This window comes from Pan troglodytes, chromosome Y, assembly GCF_028858775.2.
Source record: "Pan troglodytes isolate AG18354 chromosome Y, NHGRI_mPanTro3-v2.0_pri, whole genome shotgun sequence".
NCBI classification, from domain to species: Eukaryota; Metazoa; Chordata; class Mammalia; order Primates; family Hominidae; genus Pan; species Pan troglodytes.
The window spans coordinates 36,060,648-36,084,412 of record NC_072422.2 but is presented as its reverse complement, the minus strand read 5'-3'; the positions used below and the strand labels follow the sequence as shown (position 1 = coordinate 36,084,412).

The 23,765-nt window shown below is 39.8% G+C and overlaps 1 protein-coding gene across 1 annotated transcript in view; it reads right to left on the bottom strand.

Annotated features, from left to right (window-relative positions):
- The window catches only part of LOC129138938 (MAM and LDL-receptor class A domain-containing protein 1-like), a 464,758-nt gene that overhangs the window by 351,538 nt on the left and 89,455 nt on the right, over window positions 1-23,765 (bottom strand). The window contains exon 10 of the mRNA XM_063805034.1: window positions 5,584-5,699. The gene's annotated coding sequence lies outside the window, so the exon portion shown is untranslated. The remainder of the gene's footprint in view (window positions 1-5,583; window positions 5,700-23,765) is intronic.

Sequence of the window (23,765 nt, the reverse complement as noted above, 5' to 3'; positions counted from 1 at the left end):
CTATAAACATGGAAATATCTGCACCGCCATCTGCATAAACAAGGAAATATCTGTACTGCCATCTCTATAAACACGGAAATATCTACACCACCATCTGCATAAACAAGGAAATATCTGTACTGCCATCTCTATAAACACGGAAATATCTACACCACCATCTGTATAAACATAGAAATATCTACACTGCCATCTGTAGAAAGATGGAAATATCTACACCGCGATCTGCATAAACATGGAAATATCTACTCCTCTACCTGTATAAACATGGAAATATCTACACCGTTATCTGTATAAATATGGAAATATCCACACCGCTATCTCTATAAACATGGAAATGTCTACACCGCGATCTTTATAAACGTGGAAATATCTACATGGCTATCTCTGTAAACATGGAAATATCTACACCGCCATCTGTATAAACATGGAAATAACTATTCAGTCATCTGTATAAACATGGAAATATCTACACCACTATCTGTATAAACATGGAATTACCTACACTGCCATCTGTATAAACATGGAAATATCTACACAGCCATCTGTTTAAACATGGAAGTATCTACAAGGCTATCTGTATAAACATAGAACTAGCCTCACCGCTATCTGTATACATATGGAAACATCTACACCGCCATCTGTAAAAACATGGAAATATTTACACAGTCATCTGCATAAACTTGGAAATACTTACACCTCCATCTGTATATACATGGAAATCTCTACACTGCCATCTGTATACACATGGAAATATCTACACAGCCATCTGTAGAAACATGGAAATATCTACACCGCTATCTCTATAAACATGGAAAAACCAGCACTGCTATCTCTACAAACATGGAAATATCTACACCGCTGTCTCTATAAACATGAAAATATCTGCACCGCCATCTGTATAATCATGGAAATATCTACAAAGTCATCTGTATATACATGGAAATATCTACACCACCATCTCCATAAACATGGAAATACCTACACCGCAATCTCTATAAACATGGAAACATCTACACCGCAATCCCTATAAACATGGAAATACCTACACCGCTATCTCTATGAACATGGAAATATCTACACCACTATCTGTGTAAACATGTATATATCTACACCGCTGTCTATATAAATGTGGAAATATCTACACCGCCATCTGTATTAACTTGGAAATATCTACACCGCTATCTCTATAGACCTGGAAATATCTACAACGCTATCTCTATAAACCTGGAAATATCCACACCGCTATCCCTATAAACATGGAAATATCAACACCGCTATCTGTATTAACATGGAAACACCTACACCGTTATCTGTATAAACATGAAAATATCTACTCCGCTTTCACTATAAACATGGAAATACCTACACCGCTATGTCTATAAACATGGAAATATCTGCACCGCCATGTCTACAAACTTGGAAATATGTGCACCGCCATCTGCATAAACATGGAAATGTGTACACCGCCATCAGCATAAACATGGAAATATCTACACCGCCAGCAGTATAAACATGGAAATATCTACACCGCCATCTGTATAAACATTGAAATATCTACACCGCCATCTCTATAAACATGGAAATATCTACACTGCCATCTGTATAAACATGGAAATACCTAGACCGCGTGCTGTATAAACATGGATATATCTACACCACTATCTGTATAAACATGGAAATATCTACACCGCTATCCTTATAAACATGGAAATATCTACACCGCTATCTGTATAAACATGGAAATACCAACACCGCTATCCGTATCAACATGGAAGTATCTACAACGCTATCTGTATACACGGTCATATCTGCAAGGCAGTCTCTATAAACATGGAAACATCTACACTGCCATCTGTATAAACTTGGAAATACCTACACAGTCATCTGTGTAAACTTCGAAATGTCTACGACACCATCTGTATAAACAGGGAAATATGTACACCTCCATATATATAAACATGGTAATATGTACACCGCTATCTCTATAAACATGGAAATATCTACACCGCCATCTGTAAAAACGTGGAAACATCTACACAGTCATCTGTATAAACATGGAAATATCTACACTGCCATATGTATACACATGGAACTATCTACACAGACATCAGTATAAACATGGAAATAACTACACCGCTAACTCTATAAACATGGATATACCTACACCGCTATCTCTATGAACATGGAAATATCTACACCGCCATCTCTATAAACATGAAAATATCTACACTGCCATCTCCATAAACATCGAACCACATACACCGCCATCTGTATAAACATGGAAATAACTATGCTGCCATCTGCATAAACATAGAAATATCTACACTGCCATCTGTATAAAGATGTAAATATCTACACCACGCACTGTATAAACATGGAAATATCTACACCGCTATCTGTATAAACATGGAAATACCAACACCGCTATCTGTATAAACATGTAAATATCTACACTGCTATCTCTATAAACATTGAAATATATACACCGCCATCTCTATAAACATGGAAATCTCTACACCGCCATCTACTTAAACAAGGAAATATCCACACCGCAATCTATATAAACATGGAAATATCTACACCGACATCTGTATAAACATGGAAATATCTACACTGCCATCTGCAGAAAGATGGAAATATCAACACCGTGATCTGTAGAAACATGGAAATATCTACACCGCTATCTGTATAATCCTGGAAATATCTACAACGCTATCTGTATAAACATGGAAATATCAACACCGCTATCTGTATAAACATGGAAATATCTACACCGCTATCTCTATAAACATGGAAATATCTACACCGCTATCTCTATAAACATGGAAATATCCACACCGCCATGTCTACAAACTTGGAAATATGTACACCGCCATCTGCATAAACATGGAAATATCTACACCGCTATCTGTAAAAACATGGAAATATCTACAACGCTATCTGTATAAACGGACATATCTACACCGCTATCTCTATAAACATGGAAATATCTACACTGCCATCTGTATAAACATGGAAATACCTACACAGTCATCTGTATAAACTTGGAAATATCTACACCACCATCTGTATAAACAGGGAAGTATCTTCACCGCCCTCTCTATAAACCTGGTAATACCTACACCGCTATCTCTATAAACATGGAAATATCTACACCGCTATCTCCATAAACATGGAAATATATACACCGCCATCTCTATAAACATGGAAATATCTACAGCGCCATCTACATAAACAAGGAAATATCTACACCTCCATCTTTATAAACATGGAAATATCTACACCGCTATCTGTATAAACATGGAAATATCTACACCGCCATCTGTAAAAACATTGAAATATCTGCACTGCCATCTGTATACACATGGAGATATCTACACAGACATCGGTATAAACATGGAAATAACTACACCGCTAGCTCTATAAACATGGAAATACCTACACCGCTATCTCTATAAACCTGGAAATATCTACACCGCTATCTGTATAAACATGGAAATACCAACACTGCTTTCTGTATAAACATGGAAATATCTACAATGCTATCTGTATAAACATGGAAATATCTACACCGCTATCTGAATAAACATGGAAATAGGAATACCGCTATCTGTATAAACATGGAAATATCTCCACCGCTATCTGTATAAACATGGACATATCTACACCGCTATCTCTATAAACATGGAAATAACTACACTGCCATCTACATTAACATGGAAATACCTACACAGTCATCTGTATAAACTTGGAAATATCTACACCTCCGTCTGTATAAACAGGGAAATATCTACACCGCCTTCAGTATAAACATGGAAATATCTACACAGCCATCTCTATAAACTTGGAAATATCTACACCGCTATCTCTATAAACTTGGAAATATATACACCGCCATCTCTATAAACATGGAAATATCTTCACAGCCATCTACATAAACAAGGAAATGACTACACCGCCATCTGTATAAACATGGAAATATCTACACTGCCATCTGTAGAAATATGGAAATATCTACACCGCGATCTGTATAAACATGGAAATATCTACACCGCTATCGGTATAAATATGGAAATATCTACAATGCTATCTGTATAAACATGGAAATATCTACACCATGATCTGTATAAACATGGAAATATCTACACCGCTATCTGTATAAACCTGGAAATACCTACACTGCTCTCTGTATAAATATGGAAATATCTACTCCGCTATTTCTATAAACATGGAAATATCTGCAACGCTTTCTGTATAAACATGGAAATACCTACACCGCTATCTTTATAAACATGGAAATATCTACACCGCCATCTGTAAAACCATGGAAATATATACACAGTAATCTGTGTAAACATGGAAATATCTACACCACCATCTGTATACACATGGAAATATCTACACTGCCATCTGTATACACATGGAAATATCTACACAGCCATCTGTATAAACATTGAGAAATCTATACCGCTATCTCTATAAACATGGAAATACCTACACCGCTATCTCTATAAACGTGGAATAATCTACACCGATATCTCTATAAACATGGAAATATCTACACCGCCATCTCTATAAACATGAAAATATCTACACTGCCATCTCCATAAACATGGAAATATCTACACTGCCATCTGTATAAACATGGAAATATCTACACAGCCATCTCTATACACGTAGAAATATCTACACCGCCATCTCTATAAACATGGAAATATCTACACCGCTATCTGTATAAACATGGAAATACCTACACCGCTATCTGTATAAACATGGAAATACCTACACCGCTATCTGTATAAACATGGGGATATCTACACCGCTATCCCTTTAAACATGGAAATATCAACACCGCTATCTGTATAAACATGGAAATATCTACTCCGCTGTCTGTATAAACATGGAAATATCTACACCGATATCACTATAAACATGGAAATAGCTACACCGCTATCTCTATAAACATGTAAATATCTACACCGCTATCTCTATAAACATGGAAATATCTACACCGCCATCTCTATAAACATGAAAATATATACACCGCCATCTCTATAAACATGGAAATATCTACACTGCCATCTACATAAACAAGGAAATAGCTACACCGCCATCTATATAAACATGGAAATATCTACACCGCCATCTGTATAAACATGAAAATATCTACACTTCCATCTGTAGGAAGATGGAAATATCTACACTGCCATCTGTATAAAGATGTAAATATCTACATCGCGAGCTGTATAAACATGGAAATATCCTCACCGCTATCTGCATTAACATGGAAATACCAACACTGCTATCTGTATAAACCTGGAAATATCTACACCGCTGTCTGTTTAAACATGGAAATATCTACACCGCTTTCTCTATAAACATGGAAATATATACACCGCCATCTCTATAAACATGGAAATATCTATGCCGCCATCTACATAAACAAGGAAATATCTACACCGCCATCTATATAAACATGGAAATATCTACACTGCCAGGTGCTCAAGAGCGGCCTGGGCAATACAGCAAGACCTCATCTCTACAAATAAATAAGAAAAATTAGCTGGCCATGGTGGCATGCACCTGTAGTCCCAGCTTCTTGAGAGTCTGAGGTGGGAGGTTCCACGTATCCCAGGAGTTTAAGGCTGCAGTGAGCTTGGATAACGTCTGCACTCCAGCCTGGATGACAGAACAAGAACCTTTTTCAAAAATGAAAAAAGAAAAAAAAAACCTAAAAACTAAAAACTGGATGTAGTTTGCTAATAACTAAACAGCAAATTAATTTTAACATGCTTACATATCAACGATGTCTTTCTTCTTTGATCATAAACCTGCTCACTAAGAAGCTGCTGAAGTCCATGGTAGTGACAGGTGCATGTCTGCATCCTTGTCCTGACCTGCATCTTCTTTGATTGTCCCCATCTGTGTCTCCGACTGGCACTGCCAAACCGGCTTGCTACCTGATCAATGTTGTACTGAACCGGACTGCTAACTGATCAATGTTGTTGGGCTCACTGCACAAAGCTGTTCTTACAAGGTAGATTTCTGCCTGGAATAGTCGTACTTACACTGTTTATATTCCTTACTCCTGACCCATCCGACGCAGCACAAGTTCTATTTATTGCCATGGAAACATAGATCATTTGGAAACACCTCCTTCATTTCTATGGAATGTTCAAACATTTCTGACATTTTGGACTCTGTTCTAGCCTCTTGTTAAATATATCCAGAAAAGAGACAAAGCTTTATTGGGGGGCTATATGCACACATATGCTATAGAATAAGCTATCTAAATGTTTAAAAATACTTTCCATTTGGCACTGCACCTTAATTTGTAGACAGAAATTAAGTATGTGTATATCTATCTGTATAGATACGTATAAATATATATCCCCAAAACAAAAACTCATTCTCTTACTTATACATAGGTAGAATATAGGTGAATATACATATACATTTATAGGTAGAACAATAAAACCCCTCAGCCTCTTTAGGGCCATGTGTTTTCTCTGAGTAACTGTCACAATTAATTAAAATACATGTGTATGCCTTTTTAGATAAATTCCATCAGACCAGTTTCTGTCTGGTTGGAAAATAATAAGTGCCTATTTGCTAAGTGCCCCTGCCCCCATACTATGTTCCAGTGAACTAAAGACCTCTGGCAATCGTAGATTTACAACTCAGCAAGATTAAACAATTTATTGTTATTTATGACATCCAAGCTGGATCTTCTGTATTATATTCCACATTAGCATCTATCACTTTACATTTGGGAGATCCTGTCCAAAAAATGATTATGCCTCCTAACCAAACATTCAGCAGGGCTGCAGGAACAGGCCCCCTGAACAAACATCCTGCCAAAGTACTTTAAAGCACCGTGAGCTCCCACAGCTGTGCATTTTCAGATCACTCAGCAGATTAGCGTGGAGTCTCTTAGCCTCTGCTTGGTCTGTTCCTTTCAGTGATCTCTCACATGGCCCAGTCCATTCGGTTTGAAAATCCTCATGAAATGAGCAGATTATGATCTGGCTTCAGTAGAGGGCCATGGGGTGGGCCTGGAGGGGAGAGGGTTTGCTCTTAACACAGCCTGAGGCTCAGAAAGGTTTCAGATGGAAAAGCATGGCACTGACTCAGCTCATGCTTAACAGGAAATAATGCACAGACCACACCAAAAAAGCCCTTTATGTTGTGTGAAAGTCTATGCCGGAGCAGCTGCTGCCACCTCATGTACTGTGATAGAGTGTGCATGTGTGTGTTTGTGTGTGCATGAGTGTGAGTATGCACACAAATGTGTGCTGGGAGGGGGAGGAGATCACACCTTCCACAGTCGCCACCTCAGCCTTAGCTAGCAGCATGGAGAAATGCCAAAAGTCAAGAGGAAGCTGCACCAAAGCAACTGTGATCACCACATCAGCAGGCGCTTTCTGTTTAGTAAAGCTACTGGGACTGAAAAACACACACGATCTCGTCCTTCTTTTATTTTAATCAGAGCAAAATATTTTTATAATAATTGTGTTATATGAATAAATAATTCATAATGCTGTAACCCATTATCACATTCAATCCTCCTAACAACCCTAGAAGATACGTAGACAAGTATTATTACTTTCCCTATTTTTATAAATGAGGAAATAAACCCCAGGAGGCTAGGCGACTTCCCCACGGTCATAGAAGTTGCAAACAGTAGTATCATGATTCAAATCCAAAGCTTCTCCTTTTGTCTTTATCATTTTAATTTTGAAGGTAATGCATATGCATGTATGATCTTTTAAATCCAGAGATGTATATGGAATAGATAGGAAAAGGGACTCTCCTTCCCCATTATACACCCCCTCCACCCAAGCTATATACACTGTTGACTAGAGTATGTCCTTTCAATCCTATTTTCTATGCCTACATTATATACAGAAAAGCAGGATTACGTTACACACAATATTCCAGTCATTGCTGTTTTTCACCAACAAGCTATCATTCACATCTTTTTCATACTACATATAAATTTATATCCTTTATTTTACTGGTGTATATTGTGCAGTTGTGTCATAAATTATGTACCTGTTCTCTGTTGAACATATAGATTTTTTCTGAGTTTTTCCTTAGCAAAATGCTGCAGTGAGTACCCTTGTACACAGATGTTTGTACATTTGTTCTAGAAAAATCTACAGTAAAGTTTCTTAGATTAAGAGATTCCCAGGTTATTAGAAAACTACTCTATTAATTTAGATATATACTTCCAAATTGCCTGACCAAAAAGTTATGTCAATTTAACTTCTATGAACAGTATACAAACATGACAATTTTCCATCACCTACACCAACTCTGGGTAATTTCATCTTTTTTACAAGTTGATGGATTGTTTTAATTTATATTTCTCTGGTTATTAATAAGGTTGGCCACCTGTTCATGTGTTATTATTGATGATATTTGTATTGAATTGTTTGAATTTTCTTGATTGCAAAAAACTTTTTACATGTCATAGATATTAAATATTTGTTGTAAAACTCTCCTTCCAGTATTTTGTATGTGTTTGGTCAAGTAGAATAAACTCTCGTCCTCTGATTTCAGATTCCTTTCTCTTTCCATTAGAAATCCCTAAATGTAAAACTACATATTGATAGCTAAAAACCAGGATGTTTACTAGAGAAAAAGAATACAAAGGCAATAACTAAATATTATATTTATACAAAATACCTACTAGTACAAACTTAAAAAGAGAAAGTAAAAGTCAAATGCTTCTACGACTTCAGACTAAGAAAAAGAACTTTTGAGGTTGAATGTTCCTGAAATTTTTCTTTTCATACAACTACGGACATGACTTCAAAAGTTGATGTAAAACTTTTACATCAAAAGTTGATGTAAAAATGTAAGATATGAAAGATATTTGAAGACTCAGAGAAGGTGGATTTTCATTTTAACAAGTCACATATATATTCTAGATATCCTCTTATTCGTAACTAAGAGAGTCAAATCAGATGAAAGAATCTAAAAATTTCCCTTTGACTGTGTTAAGTAGAAGTAGTAGAGGCATATTGGCCAAATCTTGAGTGTTTGCAAATTGACTCTTAAGGCTATAGGCTGGCACAGGTCATTGAAGCCCTAGCTTTTTATCTTTAATTTTAAAATCCCCAACAATTTATACTAATTTTTCTTGTCCATTATTTCCAAATAATCTTGTTTAAAGGTTATTACAGTGCTTGCTCATGTTACTGTTGTCTAACAGAAGGGTATCCGGGGCCTTAAAACTGAGAGGGTTAGGATTAATGATTCCAATACCTATGCTTGGACATCTCCAAAAGTGGGTTCCAACTTCTTGTCCTCAAGTCTGTATAGAAACTAGCAAACTTCCAGAGTTCACAAAAGGCTCAAAGAGAACAGATGTTTTATAGAAAATTCTTAGAGCAAGTTTCACGCATAATGTTGCTGATGCGTGTCTGCCTTTTCAATAAACATCACTATGCTTTATCACAAGATTTAATAAAGCAGCTTAGTTAAAAATGCCATCTGGGTCTCTGGACACATTAAACAAAGCTTAAAATAACCACCCCAGCAACTGGGAGGACCCAGCTGTTCTCATAATCTGTCCCACTCCTTTTACTTCCCAATAAAAAAAGAGTGAATGAAGACCACAGACTAAAAGCATCCAGAAGGAACTGACACAAACAGGGAGATAGATGGAGCCAAGGGCTCCTGTAAGTTTGCTATTGCTCACATAATAGATTTGCTAATTCCACAACCTGCGGATGGTGATTAAGAACGGGAAGCAGAAAGAGGGAAGGGAGAATCATAGAAGGGCTCATTCAAGTTTTCTAATGTATCACAAACCTGTCCTCCCTAATGTCTGGATCATAGCAGCCCATTCCATTCACCTATTCTGTAGTGAACTCCAATAGAAAATACAAAGCCATCACCACCCAGTTCTTTCTCCCTTCTAGAGATGAGATATTAGCCACCCAATCCCAGATTCTCAGATCCATTCCAGGAAAGAAGCCCTAGGTATTGAAGCACAGCTTTCCCTCCCTCCCTTCTTTCTTCCACCCCAAGATTTGTTCCCCAGATAGTTCTAGTAAACGCAAAACCAAGTATATTCTCATTCTTTAGAGCAACCAGCTTTTCATGGCCAACTGGAATCAAATACAACCTGCACAAACATCTATCTGGAGGACACTCCCAAGGCTCCTACTGAGCCAGCCTTCTGCATACCACTGCATTTCAGCTTCCTAGTTCACAAGACACTGAGACATTCTTGAATTCTGCAAGGTGCACTGTGTGTTAATATCTTTGCTGCTCATCATGTGGCCAATAAAGGGCATGACTAGTCAACAAATAAATTTTCTCTTGGCTAAAACTTGCAACAAAACTGTAAGCTGTTTACCAAGGGGCCCACTACAGGTTATATTCAATATATACAGTCAAATCATAACTATCTGAGATATATTCAGTTGACCATACACCTTTATATTTCAGTAAAAGGTCTTTACATTTCCCAGTGCTATCGATGTTACAAAGTGCTTTCATATGCAGTGCTTCATCTGATTTCCAGGATAATTAAATGATCCTGTCATACCTGATTTTTAGATGAGGAAACAAGTGGTTTCTGGGTATTTCAAGAGGCTAACGCATCTGCCCTCCAACTTGTATGTGAAAACCAAAAACAAAATTCCAAGGCCCCTCAACCATCTGAATGGACTTTGACTCTTTTGGTGAATATATGGCAGAGCTAGGAAAAGAAGGTGAGTCTTCCAGCTGCTGATACAGGGTTTTTTCTGCCATACTCCATTACCTCCAAGGCTAAAGTCAAAAGAGGGTGTGGTTATCACATGAAAAAATCTGGTTTGGATTTCCCAAATGTGTATGTAGTATTTGGTGATTTACCTTAATTTAACCTACAGTTCTTTTGGGTTGTAACAGTCTGACTCCATTTTTGAAAACAAAACAAAATCGATTTTAAATGCTGAATTATAGATCTTTGCTGTCCAGTATGGTAGCTACTAACCACTTATGGTTATTTGCATTTCTATTTTAATTAATTAAAATTCAGTAAAATGCAAAATTCAGTTCTTCAGTTGCTCTAGCCACATTTCAAGTGTTACAGTAGTCACATATGGCTAGTGGCTGGGACAATGCAGATTATAGAACAGTTCCATCATCAAAGAAACTTCTATTGAACAGTGCTATTATATAATGTCATCTCCAGAGAAAGAAGACTTTAGAAAATGTCAGAAACGGCCGGGCGCAGTGGCTCACACGTGTAATCCCAGCACTTTGGGAGGCCAAGGCAGGCAGATCCCTTGAGGTCAGGAGTTCAAGACCAGCCTGGCCGACATGGTGAAACCCCGTCTCTAGTAAAAATACAAAAAATTAGCTAGGCGTGGTGGTGCATGCCTGTAACCCCAGCTACTCAGGAGGCTGAGTTGGGAGAACCACTGGAACCCAGGACGCAGAAGTTGTAGTGAGCCAAGATTGTGCCACTGCACTGTAGCCTGGGTGACAGAGCAAGACTCCATCTCAAAAAAAGAAAAAGAAAAAGTCAGAAACATCTTGAGGCAGGCATAGTGCTGTCATCTGTCCAATATTGAAGATGATTTAAGAATAAGAAAGAAGAAGAGAACAAAGAAGAGAAAAAGAAGTTGCCTTAGGTGTACCTACCCAGAAAAGGACAAAGGCATTCTTGTAGTCATTGTGTTGTATTTTAGCTCTTAAACTTTTTAAGAGATTAGAATAATTTGACACATAGAAGATCTAAACCACTGAAGAGGCTCTGAAGCAGATAAAAGTAGAAAGAAAATAAAAAACTAATTAGTTACAAACTAAGCTTAACCACAATTCGTTTAAACGATACTATTTACTCTTCACATGATTGGTTTTTCTTTTGCTTTATAGTATGACATAGGTTATACCTTTAAAGGGGAATTAAAATATTTCTGGGAATTTTTAAAAGTAAGTTCACACAGCCACATAAAAACTACAGAAACAGATAAAACCTATCTTCTCATTTATTCCCTAATCCATTCAAATTAAATATAAAAATCCAAGCAGCCACAGTGATATTCAAAAAAGCAAAAGTGAGACAAAACAAAATTCATTTGTCACCTGTGGAGGTAGTTAACTCACCTAATCTTCACTCCAAACACCAGTAATTTTTAAAAGACAGAAATAAACATATGTTCTGCCTTCCCGGAAGGAACTATGTTTCAGGGTAGCCAAATAACCCAGTTGTGAAGAAAATGGTCTGCTTATAGAAAAATGCCAGCTAAAACATGTAGATAGAATTAGAGAATTAGAAATTCACCATTTTGAAACCCCTAATGAAATAATCAACTCAAGCAAGGATCATTAATAAATGCTAAAACAATCAAGTAACTATTGATACAGAATATAACTGGATATACACATGGTACAAAGTTCACGTCACAGACTACTGGCTTGACCCAAGGGGGAATATAGCAGAGGAGATAGGCAGTGATCACCCTAACCTTGCGATCATCTCACCATCACTAATGATGGGATGTGAATACACATTATTGCCTATGAAATAGTCTTTAAAAAAAGAAGTTGAACCTGAATCTAACTAAACCTTGCAATGGGCTGAACGTGTATGTCTTCCCAAAATTAATATGTTGACATCCTAACCCCAAAGGTGCTGGTATTAAAAGGTGGGGCCTTTAGGGGGTCATTAGATCATAAGGACAGAGGCTTCATGATTGGAATTAGTGCCCTTATAAAAGAGGCCCCAGAGAGCTAGCTAGTCTCTCCCACTATGTGGGAGAAGCCACATAGTGGCAAGAAGGCCAATCTATGAACCAGAAAGTTGGTCCTAACCAGATATCAAAACCACATGCTCCTTGATCTTAAACTTGCTAGCCTCTAGAACTGTGAGAAATAAATTTCTGTTCTTTATAAGTCATCCAGTTTTTGGTATTTTGTTATAGCAGGCCTAAAAGCCTTTAGAACTAACTTCCAGTTAACCAGGAAAAAACAGAGTGAAAAGTTAAATGACACCATAAAAAGCAACCAGAAAATTCCAGAAGGGGAAATATTCTACAGGACAACTGACTAGTTTTTCAACAAGTCAATTTCACTAAATAAATACATAAACAAAGAGTATGGGTATTTTCCAGGTTAAAAAAGTCTTGAGCTAAATAATCAAATGCAATGTGTGTCCCTTGATTAGAAGAAACTAATTTGAACGAACCAGCCACAAAAGATATTTCAGGGAGACCAAGCTGGAAGGATCACTTGAGGCCAGGAGTTTGAGACCAGCCTGGGCAACGTAGTAAGACCTCCATCTCTACAAAAACAATAAATTAGCTGGGCATGGTGGTGTGCACCTATAGTCCTACCTACTCAGGAAGCTGAGGCAGGAAGATCACTGGAGCCCAGGAGTTTGAGGCTGCAATGAGCTATGATTGTTTCACTGCACTTCAGGCTGTGTGAAAGAGCAAGACTTTGTCTCAAAAAATAAAAGGACATTTCATAATAATTGAGGAAATCTGAATGTGGACTGGGTAATAAATGATATAAAAAAGCCATTTTTTATTTTGTTTGAAAAGATGATTTTGTAACTATACAGGAAAATGTTCTTATTTTTTTAGAAATCTGTACTAAAGAATTTAGGGGTAAAATATCATTTTCTTTAATATACTTTCAAACACAAGCAAAAAATAGTCATGACACAAATATAGCAAAATGTTTACAATCTTTGTTCTATGCTTGCCTGTGAGTGCCATTAATCTCATCTCTCTGCTTTCCTGAAAGTTTGAAAATTTCAAAGTTTTATAATAAATTTTTTTACATCCCATAATTTTATAATAATTTTTTAAAGTTTGAAGCAAATCAACAACTATAGCTTCAAAAGTATCCTGACCCACAATAAACATTGAACAGGGTATATTTCTCCCATTTCCTAAAAAGTTGGCCCAGGAAGGAGTATGAGAGCTGCCATAGCTCTCCCAAGGCTCATTATTCTCCATCACTCCATGGGAAATCCCAAAATAAATTTTTTAAAAAGTTGTTTAAATTTATAATGTTTTTGATTCTATAGTAATTTTATAATAAAATCATTGTAAAATGTTTTTGATTTTATATTTTAATTTATAAAAATTTTTATACATGTTTATGTTTGAAATGTCTATTTCAAACTTTATGAGATATTAAAATATAAGTAATATAGTTCATCATTTTAGAAATGCCATGCTTTTCTTCTCCAGCAATTACATAATCAAAGAGTAACTGTAGTTTTTCCCAGAACATTGCTTTGTAGGCTGGGCATGGTGGTTCATGACACTTTAGGAGGCCAAGGCAGACAGATCTCTTGAGATCAGGAGTTTGAGACTAGACTGGGCAACACAGAGAAACCCTATGAGTAGTAAAAACACAAAAATCAGCTGTGCGTAGTGGTGTGCACCTATAGCCCCAGCTACTCAGGAGGCTGAGGTGGGAAGATCACCTGAATCTGGGGAGGTCAAGGCTACAGTGAGCCAAGACTGTACCATTGCACTCCAGCCTGGGCAACAAAGTGAGACCCTGTCTCAAAAAAAATGAAATTTAATTTAAAAAAAGAAAATTGCTTTGTAAAATTAACTTTTTCAATCAAAACCAAGATTTTTCAGATATAGAGAATGCAGCCCACTGGTCAGATTTGTCAGTTCAAAGAGAATAAATTCTAGTTTCCTATTTTTCTAGCCTGCTTATGATTATCCAATAGGATATCAAAAAAGACCAAAACCTTTGGGATCCATGTTCAGTATTCCTGAGTCTAACTCAGGATGCCAAATCAGGAGACAAGCACATTCTCATCAATTTTCAATCATTCGAGACCAATTTTGCTTATAATTATCCAGTTCTTTTAGACCACCTTTCTCCTGAAGCCAGCCTTATGGCTATTCACTTCACTTTAGCATAAGCCCCCAAGAAGGTGAACAAAATGAGGAAACGATTGGTTAAAGTTGGCGTTTGAAATTCTGAAACATGTCCACCATTCCCTTCACCCATGCCCGCCCCTCTTAGAAGTAGTACTTTCAGATTATTTAAGAGTCGATGCTTCTATGTGGATTTTGTCATCTGTCCTTTATAACAGCTAGTAGGTTTAATTTGACTCTATTTTAAGCATATATTGACCTATGCTAATTATCTGTTAAAATAAATTCCACTCTTAGAGTTAATAAAGTGTGTTTGTCATGGAAGACCCATTGAAGTAAGAAGCTGAGGAGCCCTTATGGTAAAGTGGGACAAGAAATAATAAGACATAATAATTTTCCCATGCAAATCAACAACCGTAGCTTCAAAAATATCCTGACCCACAACAAGTATTGGACAGGCCATGTTTCTCTCACTCCCTAAAAAATTGGCTCGGGAAGGAGTATGAGAGCTCCCATAGCTCTCCCAAGGCTCATTATTCTCCATCACTCCACAGGAACAGCCTGTCAGAGAAGAGTGAAAGACCATTTGTCAACCTCTCTTCAACTCCCTGATTCTAGCCAAACTTCATCAATCTCAAGTGAGAAGCCAGAGAGAAATCAAACCCCATATATCCAGCATCATTGTCTACTGGAGTCAAAAATCACAATTCCACTACCCACCCCAACACCACTGGCCCTGTTTCTCCCAATTGCTTTTTATTGTGTTTTTTAAAAAATCCTCTTTCCCCATCCCTGCAACACCGAGAAGGAGGAATTATAGTAGATAAATATGAAGCATGGAGATCCTTTAAAAATGTTTTTAATAATAAATGAGAAAATGAAAAGGAGAGGGTTGGGAAGGAAGGAGGGAATTCAAATGCCAGGGAATTGTTCAGTTTCGCCTTTAAAGATGTTAACACTCATTTATACATCTGCAAGACACTCCCCTTAAAGAAAAGTTCTATGAGTGTGGGTCTGGTTGCATGAATAAGGATAAAATTACTTTTTTAGACGATGTTTCCCACATATCATTCAGAGACCCCTGAAGTTAGGTATCCCTCTTGTAGATGTCCTTGAGATGCTGCTGGACCTGGGAAAGAGGAAACTGGGATACGGGTCTATGCCAAAAGGTGCTTCTAGTTATAGGACAGAGAGGAAAGGGGCAGAGGGAGAAAAACCCGAAGTCTGAGAATCTGGATTGCAGAAGACTACCGAGGTCGTGGGAGAAGGGAGAGAAAACAAGGATGAAAAGCGAAAGGGGAAGAGGCATGAAATGTTGTCAAATGTCAAAAGGCATTTGGAGAGAAGTTGGGAATTGCATTAAGAAAACCACTGCAAATCTCGTTTCAGACCATTTAGAGATATGCCCCCTGGGAACTGCGAGCTCAGGCTGTTTAGCATCAAACAAATGGATCCACTCCATCCCTACCCTAATTAAATAAATCATTCAGTAATTCCACTGGGTTAAAGAACCAAAATATTAAAAACCTTCAGGGCCTACTCTTGCCAAATATGTCAGGGATCGTGCGCGCGCGCGCGCGTGTGTGTGTGTGTGTGTGTGTGTGTGTGTGTGTGTGTGTGTGTGTGTGTGTGTGTGTGTGTGTGTGTTCTGAGACACCACTACTGTTAAATAGGCAGAGCTAAGACTTAGGGGACTGGCAGATTATTGCAAAAAGGGCACGGGGCAGAGGGACTATGTTGTGAGCCTGGGAAAGAAGTTTGTGTGGGGACTGTGGGCAGTGAACGCGTTGGGAACAATATGGAAAACTGGGAGCTGCCTCGGAATCTACAGGGCCGGGTAAGAGAATGTCCGAAAGAAAAATGAGCAGGTGTGGGATGTGTGCAGAGTCGGAGAAGAGTCCAGGGCGCCCGGAGTGGCTCCAGGAATGACGGACACCCCTCAAGGCTTTTGGGGGCGGTGGGTACTAATAGAACCCAGTGTCCGGGGTGCACCGGGGAGGCTGCGAGCACGGCGGCAGTGGGGCGCTGGAGGGTGAGGACGCGGGAGTGAGGAAGCAAAGCCGGGGCCGGGCAGGGGCCTCCCAGCTAGGCCCGAAGGCAGCAGGGGGACAAGGGCTAGGAGAGGGCGTGGCGGCGGCGCGGCGGGAAGCGAGGGGCATCCGGACACTCACCCCGTTGGCCGCGGCCATCTGCACCACGATCTCGATGGCCGTCCTGCTAAAGTACCTGCCGTCGCTGCCCACCACCGTGGTGCAGCCCCGACGGTCGCGCAGGTCGATGGACGACAGCACGCTCCGGATGAAGTTGGGCAGGTAGTTGCGCTGGCCCTCGAAGAGGCCGGTGGGTCGCCGCAGACCCCCGCCGCCAGCCGGCCGCCGGTCCTCGTAGGGCGCGGTGGGCACTGTCAGCACCGGGATGGGGCTCCCCTCCGTGGCGCCTCCTGGCCGGTCCTGCTGCGGCTCCCGGGGCCGGAGGGAATCTGCAGCCTGCCGGGGGCCTCCGCCAGCCTGGCCGCGCGCCGGGACTCCGCCTCGCGCCCGGGCCCCCTCTCCGGCAGGTCGGCGCCCTGCGCCCGCCCGCCTGGGGACCGCCCGCCCCTCCTCTCCGCGCGGCCGCTCGCTGACTCCCTCGGCGGAGATTGCTTCTGCCTTCCTGTAAAGTTTTCTCCCGCCCACCTTCTCCGCTGCCAGACCGCCCGAGGTGCCCTCAGTTTCTCCCCAAGTTGGACTCACTTTCGGGGTGTCCCAAAAGCCTGATTCCAGGGCCTGCTAGCCCGACCCCGGTGACGCCTGCACCCGCGCCTGGCCCCAGCCTTCACGCGCGATCGCCGCCCTCCGGGGCACACCCTCCGCCAGAAAACAGCCGGCGGGCGGCGAGACTTTGGGCAGAGTCCGGGTTCCTCTCCGGCGCCAGGCCCGTCTCCCTGTCTCCCTGGGAGTGCGCAGCCTACACGCACCAGTTTCTCTTTAGAACGGGGAGGGATTTGGGAGGGGGCTGAAACCTTTTGCCATCAGCGAACAGCCTCAGCCAAAAATAACCCTGGAAAGGCGAGCTAAGAATGGCTATCTCCTGCCAGCGCTGAAATCGGAGGCTGGGCGCTGCGTGTGGGGTGTGTGTGTGTGTGTGTGTGTGTGTGTGTGTGTGTGTGTGTGTACCCTCCCACCCCGACCATTTGTTGAAGGGAATCACCACTGTCAGACTTCAATCCAACAGGACCCACTCGAGCCATCCACACTTTCCCCAGCCTCCTCCAAAACAGCACACTTTCTGGTATGGACAATTCTTTTTTTTTTTTTTTCACTTGTTTGTTTGTTGTGGTGGTTGCAACAGCAGCAACACAGACGACACATATTTCCCTATTCTTCTCGCCCTTCTCACCCTCCCTACCCAGCTCCTGCCTTAGAAACAGGCTTGGCCTACACTGTATCTGTCCACACTGCCTGAACTCTTCCCTGAATTAATCGTTTTCAATAGGAGGGGGCTAAATCCCTTATTAATGCCCTACCAGGAGTGAATGAATAAAGCCACGTTAAAGGGGAACTGGGTACCACATACTGTGCTAGGTTCCTTTGCATGTATCCTTTCATTCTGCTGGAGCTAAAGATGTTCTGCCTCCTCTCCATAAAACACACCCAAACTCCAAAACCAGGAAATTCTCCATAGAAAATAGGAGTGAAGAGAGAAAAGACTAACAGGATAAACCCCAAAGCAGGAAGAAAGTTTTGTCTCCCATTTCGCTCAAGGAATTTTTGGACCCACCAAGGCTACTGTCCTGAAAGATCCTGCTGCTTCTCCTTCCCCAAATATTGTCCACTTCCTGAGAGTAAGGCTGACTTGCCGCAGGCTTATAAAGTGTTTGGTCACAGTAAGACAACTGTGAGTAATAACACACATTGTATACTGTTTTGCAATTGATAAAAGGCTTTGCATCTGTTTTTTCTTTGGAGGCTGAAGAAAAGAAGAATGGTATTCACGCAGTTCCCATTTTACAGATGAAAACAAGAGGACTTTTTCTGTGAAGTCAGGAAAGTGGTTACAATGGTACTTTCTGCCTGTCTGAATTATGTATTGCCCCTCCCCTTTCTATTAATAACATTGAAGTGCGATGGGACAACCACTGAAGCCGTCAGTTGAAACCTGCTGGGACTTTTTAGCCATTCTCTTCAACATAAAGAATGGGTGTTTTTGGAGGGGGTGAGAGGAATGGGGAAATGTTGTCAAAGAGTACAATGTTTTAGTTGAGACAGGAAGAATACATTTTGTTGAGATCTACAGCACAGCATGGTGACTGTAGTTAACAATGAAGTATTGTGTATTTCAAAATTGCTAAGACAATAAATTTCAAATGTTCTCACCACAAAAAAAGATAGGTTTTGAGGTGATGAATCTATTAATTCTCTGGATTTAATTATTCCACAATGTATACATATATCATAACATCACATTATACCTCCGTAAATACATACAATTTTAATTTGTCAATTAACATTTTTTTAAAAGAATAGTGTGGCCAGTTGGGGAGGTAGTTTTTTTTTTTTTTCCTCTAGTCTCTACTCAGTCTCCAAGATCCCATTCCCCATAAAGTTCCTGTCACCCAGGTGGAGTGCAGTGGCACAATCATGGCTCACTGCACCCTCTCCCTCTTGGGCTCAAGCGATCCTCCCGCCTACAGGTACATGCCACCACGCCCAGCTAATTTTTGTAGTTTTTGTAGACATGGGGTTTCACCATGTTGCCTAGGCTGGTCTCGAACTCCTCAGCTCAATCAATCTGCCCACTTTAGCCTCCCACAGTGCTGGGATTACAGGTGGGAGCCACCAAGCCCAACCCATAAAGTTCCTTTTTATCTCCCTGGGAGTGCACAGCCTACACACACCAGTTTCTCTTTAGAACATACTTAAGAGTCTTGGCTTAGCATCCAACAGACAGAACTTTAACACTTCTACGGATCTGTGCACCTGTCTATGGTGTGGGGTTTTTAAGATCTCTAATGACACTTTATTTTGCAAAGCAGGACAGTTTCATTCCCAGAAGAGCAGGTATGGTAAATCCTTTGTTCCAGTAACGAAGACAATGATCCAAACCCTAAGCCTCAGAGAAGCCCAGAAACCCTCCAGGCCTCCATCTCTCTGCTCCTAGCACCTGCCTCTCTCTTGACATCAACATCATTCTCCCCTCTCACAGCCCAGCTCCTTCCACAGACCCAGGGATTAGGCACCAGCACCTCAGACTAGATTTTAGAGAATTACCATTCAAGAGGCAATCCTCTTCCCTTGGTTCCAATTTCAAGGTTCTCAAAGACTGGAACAGGGCTAGTTTGAGGCAATGTGCCCCATCGCATAGCCAGAAAGAACCTTACAGTGAAAAGGAGAACAATTCTTCCAAAGTAAGGGGGTGCTGACCCCCAGAGGGAGGACTGATGGGCAACCAAACAGTAACCGGGCCACCACATGCTTCACACTCACTGATCAAGAATTTCTAAAAACCACTTTTCTTTTCTCTGAATTTATATAGGACTTTGTATCACTCATAAAGGAATGTCTTATAGGCTGATAACACCTTTCTATTCATGCTTATACTTAACATTTAGGCTAGGATAATTTCCTAACCTCAGTGTCCTCACTATAAGATGGGAATTATTATAATCCCTACCTCATAAATTGTTGGGAGGATTAAAATACTTAGTAAAGTGCCTGACTAATAGAAAGGCATTCAATAAATGTTAGCTATTCATGGTGTCATCATCATTATATTTACCATTATTACTAATCTCCTGTATTGCAAGAATTACACTTTATATTTTTGTAGACCATCACTGTAGCTAAAGGGTCTTTGGGCCATAGGTGATATTCCATAAAGGTTGGTTAAATTGATCTGTGGTTTTTGACTATGGAAACTCAGAACTCCCTCAAAATGTACAAAACAGATTTACCTGCTAAATAAATCTCTTCAAAGCTGACCCCAGGTTTAATTGAATTAATTCCAATGAATTTGTCACAATGATGGAGAAAGGAAACTTAGAGGGCCCCAGAGTTGTTTGCTGGTAAAGTGAGAAGTTTGGATTAGATCAATGTTCCCTAAAATATTTTCCTCAGAATGTTAGTGCCCCTCGAATCCTGCACAAAGCAAGAGTTTCATGACCAAGTAGCTTTTAAAACTCCTGTACACTCTACTCCCATTCTTCACAATGCACACTTTCATATTAAAAGTTCTGAGAGGTCCTCAACAGAAGACATCACTTAACTTTTTTTTTTTTTTTTTAAGACAGATTCTAATTCTGTCACCCAGGCTGGAGTACAGTGGCCACCACTCCTGGCCTAAACATTTTTTTAACCTGGTGCTTCCCAATCTAAACTCACAGGGACCAGTTTTCTTAATGAAAGAGAATCAGACTAGCTTGTAACCATAGCTGGTGACACTCCCCTGCCCCATTCCTTGTATGTCCTCAGTGGACTAGGTCAGGAATAAATAAATTTTCCTGATTCTCAAGGGCTGGTCACTCCTTTGCACTGAGCTCAAAGCTTCTCTGTAGCATGGGTCACAATGAATGGTAGCCCTGATAGCCTAGAGTAGCCTTTCAGCCTTCTCTGAGCCTCTAAAGACTGAGGATCCTTGGCATGAAATGGAGCAACTGATATACCCTTGCTTCCCCTGGGGACTCTCTTGCTCTCAAAAAGGCATCAGCCATCATCTCCATCTAGAGAATATACTAGCTGACTCAGCTTGACCAGCCTGTCCCAAAATGAGAATCTGGGTAAAATAAGCATTGAAACACTTCATTCCTTGTAGATTCACAAAACATATTAGCATATTAAAGACTATGAAGTTCTGCAGGAAAAAAAAACCTATTTAACTTTAATCCAACATTGCCAAGTTTTATTTGACCATGGAAGATTTTTCCAAAACACTTACAAACAGATCAAGGACATTAATCTTTCATGAAACACTAGATCCCCAGGGTCCTCTCCAGCTACATCATTCTGTGATTTTCTTTTTTATTTATGATGCATTAAAAGATTAATCTCTATCAGACTTCCATTTAGAAATTCACCAGAATGTGCAAAGGCAGCAGGTAAAATTGCTGAAGGGTATTATAAAAATACCCTCCAGTGATTTTTGAAACTTAAACTGAAATATTTATGTAACTATATATTTCAGTTTGTATATTATATATATATGTATATACACACATACATATGTGTGTATATATATTGGTGTATGTATATCTATATCTATGTATATATGGCATTATATCCATTTTACAGATGCAGAAACTGAGCTTTAGAGGGGGTGAGCAATTGGTCCAAAGCCACACAGCACACAGGTAGTCATTGATAAAGGTAAAAACAAGAGTTGAAGCCTGAGGTGTAAGGACACAGAGACAAGTACACAAATGTTTACAAGTTACACATATGACACGTGCCTTTAACATGAATTTCTTGAACATTCATTTAGAGGCCTTACAATGAAGACATCAGAGTGGCAGCAAGTTCTGTTGGAATCAGGGGAACGTGTTCTTCTATAATCCCCTGGCTAACAGGAAAGCACACTGTTTTGGCCCATGGTAGTTATACACTCCCATTGAGTCAGGGGCCACTTCTATGCACACAGGAGGTGCTAAAAATATGCTGTTGACTCATTGCCTCTAAGAGCAGAAGAAATGCCAAAAGTATAGGACAAGAGGCAGAAAAGCACACGGAAAAATGTCGTAGGGCAGTCCTCTGAGGAAGTATTAGATCCCTTTGAAATATGTCCAAACACTTTCTTGTGCTGGGGAAAGTCAATTACATATTTCAAGCAACCCCACATGTCATACGAGTATCTTGTACGTGTTTGTGTACTCGTGTCTGTGAACTTACATCTCAGACTTCAACTTCTCGCTCCCCACCCTTATCAATGACTGCCTGCATGGCCTTGGGCAAGTTGCTTTCCCTCTTCAAAGCTCAGTTTCTGCATCTATAAAATGGACATAATGCTACCTACCTCATGGGGTTAGTGATCACATTTAAGGAGCTAATATGTGGAAATTGCTTACACAGTACCTATCACATAATAAGGGTTTAATAAGTGTTTGATGTAATTGTTTTGATTATTACTACTATTACTAAAATGATAATTACTACAATAATAATGATTCTTATTCTCTATATTAGTATTATCTTTGAAAATGGGCATGGATTATGTCTATGTAACACTTTTGGCACAATATCTAGCATTATATCACACACAAATTAGAGAATTCATGTTATTAAGGATGAAAAAATATTTTTACTGACCCTTAAATTCTTCGTAAGTAACTGCAAAAGAAGCCATTATCCCAACACATGAAATAAAAAAAAAAAATTCAGTTCCTCTGGAGTTTGTTTTTAGAGGTAGCCACAGGATACCTAAATTTTTTTTCTTTTCAGAGAGACTGAGGGGCTCACTAGGTTGACCAGGCTGGTCTTGAACTCCTGGTCTCAAGCCATCCTCCCACCTCAGCCTCCCAAAGTGCTGGGATTACATGCATGAGCCACCACATCCAGCCTACCTGAAATATTGAATGCTGTTAATAAATCTCCTGAGGCCAGCATAAGAAGGTGATGGGCAAAACTAATGCAGGTATGTTTTTCTGGCTTTTTCATGTATTGGGCCAAACTTTGAAAAGCACTTACTATTAATGGCTAACTTGCAAAATTTGTGATTTATTAAAAGCAGATTTTAATTGTTTTACCTAAAAATAATAGGCCTCTGATCTGCCAAAGATGAAGATTTAATTTCTAGGTGTTCCCCACAATACCTAGAAACATCAGTGGAATCGATTATTAAACACTTTAGAACTATTCTCATCAAAGTTCTTTAATATATAATACAGCAAAAGAAAAGTTTCTTTTCTAAAGGCTTCTCTATACTTTTTTTAATAGTTGA